A 12,072-nucleotide genomic window follows, 5' to 3' on the forward strand; every position below is an offset into this window, starting at 1 on the left:
AATAAACTTTTCATTTATCTATTAATTCAAACGCCCAACATCAGCTGACAGTTGACAGAATCAAATAGCCTTGTCTCCCCCTACTGGCGAATTTGTGTAACAACCATTAGCGAAGTGACTGATTCTTTGCTGCTGCATAAAAATGATCTGCATAAACAACACCCATAATTATATTTTTATGCTTAATTTATTCATTTTATACCTAGATATTATTGTTGTTGTTTTTTTGTTTGTTTTGCAGTACGTGCAGCACTGATGGGAAAAAAAAGGAAAAGTGGAAGTTTGTATGGAAGTACATATGTGTCACCAGGATTTGAATGAAAAATGTCACTTAAATTTTAATTTTGTAAATTTTATTTCCTCTTTCAGTGTTGAAACAAAATCACAATACATTTTTAACCAAAAGAAAAATCCGGATTACATTTTTAACCAATTTGCTAATTAGTGATGCACCAATAAGAAAATTTGGGATAAAGTTAATAGTATTGCTGTTATGGACGATAACCACTACAGAGATATTATTTGAGATAACGTACTTTATACTTACTGAATCGACACATCATGTTAAAAATTGAGAAATATTGCCCAGTACCAATAATGCTGATTTTTCATGCGTCACTAAATTTATAATGACATTTTGTAAGAAAGTTTATTTTTGTTTCCAAATGTTCCCCCTTTGTTAAATCATAAATGTGTCCTCTCTTTAAAAATGTGAAGTATGTAAACCTGCAGTCGTGTCTCTCCACAAGAAAAAGTGATAACGTCGTTTTTTTTAGTATTTATTTGGCATTAATGATAATTCCAATATGTACTGCGTTTCAGTTTTAGTTACTTTTGTATTTTGCCTGATTTATCTTCAATAAATCGTGATTATGTATCAGTTTCTGTTCTGCAATAGCTCCCAACCAAAATCCAATGTACCCTTAAAAATAACCATGGCAACCAACAACAAAAGCCTCGATTAACGCGGCTTGTGAGGTTAATTTGTTTTATTGTCAAAATAATAATAAAAAAATACTGTTACATTTAATTGTTTATTTTTTTATTGATTATTCCACTTCACAGAACTAAAGTTAACATAAACAATGTTTAGAAATTTATATTTTTGGCATTATGTTCCCGTCTCACAACTTCCAATTTTCAGTCTTTTCCTTTTTAAATTAGATCAAGAGAAAAAACAAACAAAAAACCTCATGTAGTGATTTAACCAAAAAAGTGGAGTGAACATTAATTTTAATATCCTAAAATGAACGTGAATTTAAACGCATTTTTCCAGCGTATTCATGCAGCATAAAATGGATTCAATCAAATTAATAGTGCTTGATTTGTCAAAATGGGGCAGTTTTGATACAACTTACACCACAGGTTTTCTGTCAGGATTAGGATCTGTCTTTTGTTTACCAATTTTGACAAATTATCCATGCCATAATCAGAAAGAAGCTAAATAAAGCAAATCTTTAGCTTTCGTGATGTCTTCCCAACCTGCCAAACACATTTTTGTCGTTTGTGGTCAAAATAACATACATCACATGGTGCTTCAGACTCAACATAAACCAGTTTCTTCCCCAGATAATCCTTGTTGGACATCTTTTCAATTCATTTCTTTTTCAAATCCCTTTCTAATTTTTTTCTTACTTTATATATATATATATATATATATATATATATATATATATATATATATATATAGGTTATATGTAGAAAATCAATTTTCAGACACCATTTTTTGGAGGCGTTTAAGATTCGACTAACATCTCTGTCTTCAAAGACCCAACAGTATTTGTGTTTCACTCTCTTTCTTAGACATGATTGATGTGATAAAAAATGAGACACATCGGGAACTAATTATCAAATCAGCGTTTCCCGCCTTACGAGCACGGCTCCTTTTGGCACGAGCCTCCTATGCCCGTTGCCATGGTGATGCTGGCGCGGGCTAGGCCTGCCGCTTCCTATGGCGTTTCTGGTAATTGAAATCAGATGCTCCCCTGAGTTGAAACCTGTGCCGGGAGTAACCTGGAAGCATTTATTTTACGGAGAAGATGTTTAGTTAAGCCATGCTGCGCTCTGTAAATGAGGCTCTGGTGATAAATACAATCGGTGAAAGCAATGGAGGATGGTTCCTTCTTCCTTCCCCCGGTTCAGGTTACAGATTAGCAGACTTCCTGTTCAGTCGGAGAGCCGTCCAATCGGACTCACAAAGCCGGCGTCTTTACACAGGTCCGGCAGCTGCAGGTGATGCTAACTCTTCTAAAGTCCACTGGTGGTTTAATCCAAACACTTAAAATCTACTCAGAACTTCACAACTAATCTATACAATAGATTATTTAAAGTGCCATGACGAACCACCTCCAAACTCAGCAAGATGGTTACATGTCCCAGTCAATGCTTACAGCAACCATAAAATATTAGAATAATTATTGGGGCCATTTATAGATAAAAAAAAAGAAGAGTACATTTCCACCAAAAAGCTCTGAAAATTTCTGGGGGGAAAAACTTTGAAACGTTTACGTTTGTAAAGTCAAAGATTTGCTAGAAAACACTGAAAAATTTGTATATTAATCTCAGAATTTTTTTTAAAAAGTGATTTTTAAAAATTATTATTTAAAATCTCAAACGTTTTCAACTTTTGGAACTCCAGAAAATTTCAAAAGTCACAAACTTTTGACCACAGTCTTAGATATTTCAGATATTTCCAAGTTCTTTTTCCCAAGAGGTTTGATCTTGCAAGTTTTTGAAATTTTAAACTCAGAAATTTTCTAGTTTATTCTGAAAGGATTCTGAGATATTTCCCCCTCAGCTGCATTTTCTTCCCCTGCGACTCCCCAACTCGGCTCCTTCAGACTAGCCAGCAACAATTAGCAAACACATCAGCTGACAAGCTAAATCTCAGTTCGGTGCCGGTAAAGACATTGCTAACGGGTTAATAGAGGAGCGCTGCAATGATGACTACCTGAGGGTGGAGTTTCAGAAAAAGCAGGAGTTTTTAAAGGGACAGAGACCCAATTTGATGGCGTTAAATTATAAAGTAAAATTCCTTATAAATCATTCATTTGAAATTTGATGTATATAGGATTTTTACTACTGAAGGTAACATAGTTACTTGATTGCGGTACAAAGTGGCACAATGCGCCCGGAAAACATAACATTTTAATTAGCCTGTGCCCTAAAAGCCACTGTAACAAACAAACGTTTGCTAAACAGATTCATGTGTTTTTGTTTGGCTAAACAAATAGCATTGTTATTCAAATCTTAGTCCACTGCTTATTGTAATCTAAGACTGCAGTGCATTTATATAAGATATAAATTTTAGTGTGCTTCCCCTCCCCTCCAGACACGCCCCCAGTAGAAACGCTACTCTGAACCCAAACTCCGTCCTAAATGCTGACACTGGTAAATAAACTCAGCATCCGTTGCTTCTCTTTGTATCTTCTGCTGCCATTTCCTGCCCCACCTTCCACCTTTCTCCGGGTTGATTCCCAGCCCCGTTCACCTTTCCCTGACTCGACTCGACTGCCGCCCCTCACTCCGAGCCGCAGGAATCAGCAGAGCCGCAGGATATTGTAGCCGGCATCAAACTGAACACGATAGGTCCTGCTTAAATAATCCCAACGCTGAGTCTATTTGAAGTGACAGTTTAAACACTTGCACTCAAAGCTCGGCCGATCGAGGGAGGAGGTGTTGGAGGAGGCTGGGTGGGCCGTGCGTCGGCTGACCTACAGGGTTTTTCTTTGTGATTAGAAACCCGTTTAGCTCTGATTGCTGCGGGTCACTGCAGGTGAGTTGGAAGGAAGTAATTTTCCTTCTGGAGCTTGTTGCCAGATTAGGTAACAGCCTGATCTCTGACTCTGACCGGAGAACCTAAACAAATCCGGGGCTGAAGAAAGGAGTTGGGTCATTTTCAAAGACTGAAACAACCGCTGAATATTTTATTGACGTTAGAAGCCATTTCTAAAGTCAGAGAAGATACATTATAATGCAAGTCAAAAATACTAAAATTTTGTAGTTTTGAAGGTGACCAGCTGAAACTAGCTGAACAAATGAGCTGGAACTCCACTTTAGTTGCTAGGTAACGGGTGGAGTTCCACTGGGGTAACAGGCTAGGTAACAGGCTGGGCTTTTGTAATAAAGTGCAATCTAACATTTTGATCAAAAGCCTGAATTTGGAAACTGTTATTTAAAGTTGAAACCAGATATCATCATAAACCTCACAAAAAGAGAGACATTTTTTCTCACTGTCTGATGTTAAACCAGGCCAAAGTTTTCTTGTTTTAAGTTCGAGTTACCAAAATTATTTATTTTTTCTAAATGCCAGAAAACTTAGCAAGAACATTTTTTAGAGATTTATTTTGCAACTCTCTTTGTATGTTGTGTTTAAGCATTTAATTTGAGCATGAAGGTCTTTTACCTTAACTTGATTTGTTTGGATAAATATAAATTTTAAGTTTTAGCCTCCTGTAGAATGAAAAATACTATCAAGACATTACTAATAGTAATAAATTATAGCATAACAGTGAAATTAAATGGTCTTTGTTAATTAATTTGCATTGTTTGTATCTCTAAAGTGTTTGTGCTGGAAAAGTTGAAAAACTTTCCTTGAAAATGCTTTAAAAGTGTAGAAACGTTACTTTGGGAAAAGTCTACAAACCCTGACACAAATCCAAAAGTATTCATATCTTTTCCATATTTTGTCACAGAGCATCTGAGATTAGATTAGATTAGATTAGATTAGATTAGATTACACAGAGGTGAATTCTATTTATTTATTGGCAGTCATCAGGCATCTTCTGAGACAAAGGGTGGTAAAATACTTTTGCACGCCACACTTTTCAGTTTTTTTATTTGTAAAAAAACTGAATTGTATACCACTTTGCGTTGATCTATTGCATTAAAGCCCTTAAATGTATTTTTGTTTGTGACAAAATATGGAAACGTTCAAATTGCAAGAGGAACTTTTTCTTTCACCTGCAAATATAGAATAAAATCATAGAACGGAAGAAATGTATTTTATCACGTTTTTATTTTTTATTTGCTTTTCAGAAGCCAAACATGCATTTTCTGGTTCTCTCTGCTGTAATTTGACTACATGGCAGGCAGCCACATGTGTGCTGTGTTGAGGCTGATCCAACCGACTTATATGAACCAATGCCAAAACACGCTTCCTGTAAATTAGGGTTTTTTTGTGCATTTTGTACCTTTGATCTAAGAAGAAAGTTTCTTTTCTGTGGAATTTAATGTTCTGTAATCTATTTTCCACTGATCACAATAAGCTGTTGTGGCATATAGCCACTGAGGAGGCTGATGTGTTGTTGTAGTTTGCAGAGAACAAACGCATGCTCAATTCCCCAGGTGGATGCAGAGAAATAAAATAAACATTGCTGAATATTTCCTGTAGCCAGAACTGATAAGAGTGTTTGCAAAATGTCCACAAAAGTCAAAACTCATTAATCAAACAAGATTTTGGATTTCTGTATACTCCTCAGACATCTGGATCTCTGGATTGCATTTATTTTGTTGCGCTAAAGCAAATTAGTTTGGGGAAACATTAGATCTCTCTGTGCACTTTCACCTGGTGGAGGGAAACCTTCAGCTCCCAGTTCGCCCTCCTGTGGTGGGGCGGATCAGCTGCTTCCTGTCTGCGTATAAAGACACATGCTGTAATCCACTTGATAAATATCAAGCAGAATTCAGCAATCAGCTGAAAGCAATTTGCATGTCTGTGCTCGAGCCAGCGGCTCGTGATTTTCTCCCCTGTCATCTATCATGGACCACACGCCTGGGCCAAAACACACAATGCTCCCAAATTGCTGTCATATGGAGTGCAAGCCCAGAAAAAAAGCCCTTCATTTTTCCTTGTCTATACTTCAAATAAACTTGCATTTGTTGAATATTTTGAGAGAGATTTTTTTTTCTTTCAGTGCAACTTTTCAGAGAGAGCGATGGGGTAATGTGCCATTTCCTTTGTTTGTTGAAAGCTTGGCTGCAGGACTGTAATCTAGACGGGTTTGATCTCGGTGGATGCAGCCTGTTGAACGTTGGACGCTGCTGGATGTCGAGTCTGGAGACATCAAATTCATCTCCAACAATCAAACATTTACAGGCTCAGATCTCTTTGTTTTCGCCACATATCCCTGTTTCCTCTGTGGTTACTCCTGGAAAATCCTGAATTTCCTTCTGCGCACAGCATGTGGTTTTAAACTACCATCTTAAATGCATCATGTACTGATTGTATTTTTATTTGTAATGAATAGAAAGTTTGAAGATTTTTCAGGATTCATCTTTGAACTGTACAGGGGGACCAGCTTTTGGTTGAGTTACAAAGGAATTCAGATTTGGCTCTTTGACTTTAAATATGACCTATTATGCTTCCATGTTTCCATGTTAGGATTGGTCTATACAAAACATGTTCATTACATTTTAACACAAACTTCTTCTTAGATAATGAGATTTTAGTCTGGACAGTTCTGCCTATTTTGATCTCCTTTCAGGCTGAGCTGTTTTAGGGCCTTTGGTCACGTTAAATCCAACTGAGCTGCTGCTGGCCACGCCCCCCAACTCAACATTTACACTCACACGTGAAAATGGCTGCAAACAGGTGCGCAATTATATAACTGTACATCTTTGAAAAGCAGAAGTGGAGCCTCCTTTGCAACCAACAAGAATGTAGCAAGTGATTTTTGGATGGAAAGTCAAAAACAAAACACTTTTTTTTCCAGCAGCCATTGTACAGCGATAAAACCAGCTGGCCAAACGTCTTGGGTTGCTAGGTGATGGGCTAGGCTTGGGTTGCTAGGTGATGGGCTAGGCTTGGGTTGCTAGGTAACGACAAAGTGGCCCTAGAATGTGACTTAAAATTCAGGAGGTTTTTGAAACTGCTAATTTTCCAGACACCAAAAAACATTAACATTTTTCCAAGAAACAACTGGGTGGGGTTTTTTAAAAGCGTGAGCTGTTTGTAGAAACAGTTCAGACCCAAATGGAATTACAAAAACATACTTTTGCACAATAGATTCCCTTTAACCTTTAGCAACATAAATATATTGCTTCCTTCAGACAACATATTTGTCAGTAAAACAAATCACAAAGTAGCCAGAGATTTTTGTTGAAAAGTTAATCCACATCAACATATGTTTTTAAAGGTTAAACTATCATGTTGTTAAAGGTTAAAATTTAAACATGTAATGTTTGAATCCCTGAAAAAGACTGCAGCGGCATGTTCCTTCAGCCAACATGTCAAACAGAAAATCATCCATCCTTCTGTAACTTTGTTTGAGGCGAGCATCGACATAAACCAGAAATGAAACTCAAGTTCATTTCTTAGTGTATAAAGCAATCTGTAAATATAAGAAACGCAAAACCCAGAAAAATGTTTCTGATCTATAACATGGCAGTGATAGAAAAAAGACAAAGCATAGAAAAAAGGTTCATATTTGTTGCTTCCACCTCTGGTCTGTATTTTTCAGAGGCTTCTTTTTTTGCCACAAACTTGATTTTGATGAATGGATCACTACCAGGCTTCTGCAGAACTACTAATTAAACTAATGCAATTATTTGAATCAATAAAGCTGAATTTATCTATAGCAATGGTTCTCAAACTAATACTAAAATCTGCTGCTAGTACTAGTGTTAGAAAAAGACATGCAAAAGAAAAGCAGTGGTGGATTTTCCTTTTTGATGTCATTAAGATGGAAGATTGTTTTAATGTTTTCAAAGTATTCATTTCCAAACAAAGACGCTACAAGACAAGAAAGATGTGGTTTTCTGTAATAACCAAGCCTTTTGTGGTTTTTGATGTCCTGCAGCCGGTTTCTAAAATATTTAAAGTTTGAATCCTGGAAAAAGACTTTCACAAATTGTTAGAATAATTCTTGGTCTTGTCATCACAACAACTCTGAAACATAAAACTTTGTTTGAACTGTAACAAATCTTTGAGTTATAAATTATCATCCAGCCAGAAAAGTCAAGTTTTATTGTTTCTAAGGACTTTCGGGTCCTCATGAAACCGGATGGATGGATGGATGGATGGATGGATGGATGGATGGATGGATGGATGGATGGATGGATGGATGGATGGATGGATGGATGGATGGACAGACGGATGGAACTGACCTAAATATTTCAAACTGGTTTTAAAACCTGCGGATCTGGTTTTGGGTTTAACTGGGAGTTCTGGGATTGGTTCCTTTTCCTGGACTTTCAGTTCTTAGTGGAAGTCCAGGAGACTTTCACTAAGCCTGTGTAAAGCTGTTACACAAGCATTGTTACTGGACTTTGACAAAAGGTCCCCACCTTTGGACTCGGGGCTTCCCTGTTCTCAGAGCTGTGAAGACTTTGTCCGCATGTGAACCCTAACCTCCGCTCCGCTCCGACTTCATTCATTGTTTACATAACGGCACTGGATCTGTCCTCTGGGACTCATTCTACAGATACACTTATTCAATAGGTTTGTGTTTGTGTTGGCAGTTCGTTGGTCACCTATTGTTTGTCCAGTTGAAGCTGCTACTGCTGAACCATCTGCAGATTTTATCATAGCTGAGATAGCTAAAGCAGCTAGCTAGCTAGCTAAGAGCAGGAAACGGAAACTAATCTTATTTGTTTGCTTAGATGCGTTATTAGAATACAAATTTCAAATGTATCATGTTCTGTTGTGTTTTTCTTAAAGCTAAATATTCTTAAAGCTAAACAGTTTTTTTTACTGATGTTTATTAACCCCATGCAACTAAAGTGCACAAAAAATACACAAGATGGTACATAATGTTAGTAAAGAAAATAGAATTATAAAGTACTGAAGATAATATAGTTAAAGAAAGCATAAAACGTTCCACTTTGGCCTGCTTCTTAACCAATGTTATTTTACAATATTGAGAGGCAGTATTCAAACTCCATGTTCAAGTTTCTGCAGCTTCAGGAGCAAAAAAAAAAAACACTTCCAGTTTTATCATGACAAAATGAAAGCACATTTAAAAAAAAAGAGAACAGAGACAAATACAGCTACCATTTGTTTGGTTATTTTTGCAACTTCCTGGAGTATTTTGACTTCTTGATTGTAATTGGCTCTTTTTCATCCAATACTCTGATTGGACTACAGTCACTACAATTTCTGAAACTGGGTAAACTGGACAAATCACAAAAAAACTTTGTGACAAATAATAAGGTCAAGGAAGTCACCTAAATCTAAACCATAGTAAAAAACAACAACAACATTTCCTAACCATAAATGATTCATTTTATCCTTCAAAACCTAAAATGAAGAAAGAAATATCCAGTGATTGGCTGCCAATGTGGTTTATTTACATACACTTTCAAATTCAATTAAAATCAAAGATACTTTATTGCTCCCAAAGGGAAATTAAATAAAATTCAGTTGTGAATGTAGTTTGTACTTTGTATGTGAAAGACACCTGAAATTTTACATCTTCTTAGCTCTGTTGGTACTCCATACAAAGGAAATGCAATATGGTGGAGCTTTAGCAACTGACTGAAGTTATTGTTTGTTTACATAAAGATATGCGCTCACATACATTTCACTGAACTCTTAAATTGGTGGTACAAAGAAAATCCACAGAAATTAAGTTTTAGAGCAAAACTGTATTAAAAAATGCCTGGATTTAGATAATCTCATCTTTAAAAATGTTGATTTTTAAGAATCATTTGAGCAAGCAACTTTTTCATTGCACTACTTTAGCAAATAACATGCTTCGTAACACTTTTGTGGGTCGAAGAGGTCCTCAAATATCACTCAATGGATCCACTTTACACCAGTGAGAAAATGGTCAAAACCAGTCAACAATAGTCCAAACCGGTGCGTTGGTAATGTCACTAAAGTGCGGCGGTAATGGAGGTGAAATAACCACGTTTCCCTGTCTGAGTCCCCCTTCATCAGGACCAGTTCACTTCTGCTGCCAGGTAATTACAGCCGAAGCACAAAGAGGCTGAGGAGCATCGCAGGAACAATTCAAGCAGAGCGAGACGATGACGTTACAAAATGCTGGTCAATAACCATTAACGTCTCTTTGAAGGAAATTTTTTTTTTTGTACGATGTAAGAAAGTCTGAAAAAAACTGGGAAATATTTCAAAAAGGCCACAACTTTATGGGTGTTTTTACAACAGATTAAAATCTGGTATTCCTGTGACGTTAAAAGAGAAAAAGAATTACAGTAATAAAATTAAAGTATTAATAAAATTCAACAATGACTGAAGAGTAGCAAAATGTAAAACAGTAAATGAAAGAGTAATGTTTTTAGTTCAGATTCAAGGGTTGCAAAAATATAATATACCAAAGAGACCCATTCATCAGCTTCCTGTTCATGTTTTTTTTTTATCTTTTGGAAAAATATTCACTAATTATGGTGTATAGACAACAAATATTACAGACTAACACAAAGCGAAAAAGGGGGCTGTTCATCTACAAAATAAATAACAAGATAAGAGAACAAATAACAGCAATAATAGCAATAATAAAAAAATAAAACAGCACCTAATCAATTGATGTCATGACAAAATCAATTAAATTGTTTAACATATGTGGATAAGGTTACACTTTTTAGTTTAGTTCTGCAAGTTTAGGTCTAAATCCAAAGTTTCTATGCTTTATCCTTTTCTTGCCTTGCAAAGTCATGTTGCACCACGTCAAGCTAACAGCGAAATTTGCCATTTTTCATAAAACACGTTTCATATCACTGTTAATGTTTACATTTCTTGAGCTTGTTGCAGTCATTTAGCCTTTTGGAGCATAATTAAGTTACTTTAAACTTTATATTTCACCCTCATCTAAAGAATTATTCTATTTTCTCAAAGTCACTGAGAAATATTTATTATATACTGTATTTACTAAATAATAATAGAAATGCAGTTGGAGAAACTGTATGATGAATGAAAATTAGACCAATCAAGTTGAAAACATAATACATGTTGTCATAAAGATCTATTCTCTAATGATCTGAATAAATTAAAGAAACACAAACAATTACAAACAAGTACTGAGATTTTCACATGTTGATGTTAGAAGTACTTTTACTGCAGATGCATATTTATAATCAGGAATTCTTTAAAAGTAATGTCATTGTACTGCTTTTTAGGTAATAAAATATTTATTTACTTATTCTAAAAAATGGTTTGTTTATTTGCATCTTTTAATGTATTCCTAATAGTGTATAAAATAAGCTTGACTGGTTAAATGAAAAGTCTGCAAAATGCACCAATACTTTATCTGAATCATCGCCAAAATAATTGATAGAATAATTGATTGCTGAGGTAATCAACAAGGCAATCAAATCGATTAAAAGTGTATTGAGAAAACATTTAAAGAGGCAGGATTATGTAAAATTCACTCTTTTTAGCTTTACATCATGTTATAATGGTCTTCCTTCATTAAAAACACATCTGGAAATTTGATTTGATTCTTTCACGAATGTTTGAGAAATCCTTTAGTCTCCATGGCAACCATTCAGCTGTACTAAACATCTTGGAGGACCTAGCCCCGCCTTCGAGACGCAGCTCCTCCTCAGAACTGAAGCAGAACCGAGCTTCCGCTTTGAGGCGCCATTCAGCTCCTTCAGACTAGCCAGCAGAAATTAGCAAACACCTGGTCAAGCTGTAGCTTTACAAGGTACGTCTCAGTAAAACGCTGGTGAAAACGTTTTTAAAGGGTTAAAAGAGGAGCCATGTTGTGATGACTTCTTGAAGGCGAAGTTTCAGAAAGAGCAGAAGACAAAGACCCAATTTCAAGGCATTAAATAACAAAGCCCAGTTTTTTATACATCATTTGTGATATATGCAGCATTTTTATAACAACTGAAGGGAGCATAGTTACTTTATTGTGCTATAAAATTTTCCTATCTATCTGGAATATACTTAATATTGCCACTTTAAAGAGAGCTGAACAATCAGTCCTCAGTTCGCTCCTACACCAGGGAAAGTTAATTAGCTTCTTATGTTTAGGAACAACACATGTTCAGTGTTTACCCAGTTTGTGTTACCAGTTTAGTACGTGTGTTTCCCAGTAAAAGAGGAGGCGCAGCATCACATCCTGCCTCTGCTAACTGGGTGTAAACTCTGAGTCCAGGCGGGAGATC

The sequence above is a fragment of the Xiphophorus maculatus genome, chromosome 12 (assembly GCF_002775205.1).
Source record: "Xiphophorus maculatus strain JP 163 A chromosome 12, X_maculatus-5.0-male, whole genome shotgun sequence".
Lineage (NCBI taxonomy): Eukaryota > Metazoa > Chordata > Actinopteri > Cyprinodontiformes > Poeciliidae > Xiphophorus > Xiphophorus maculatus.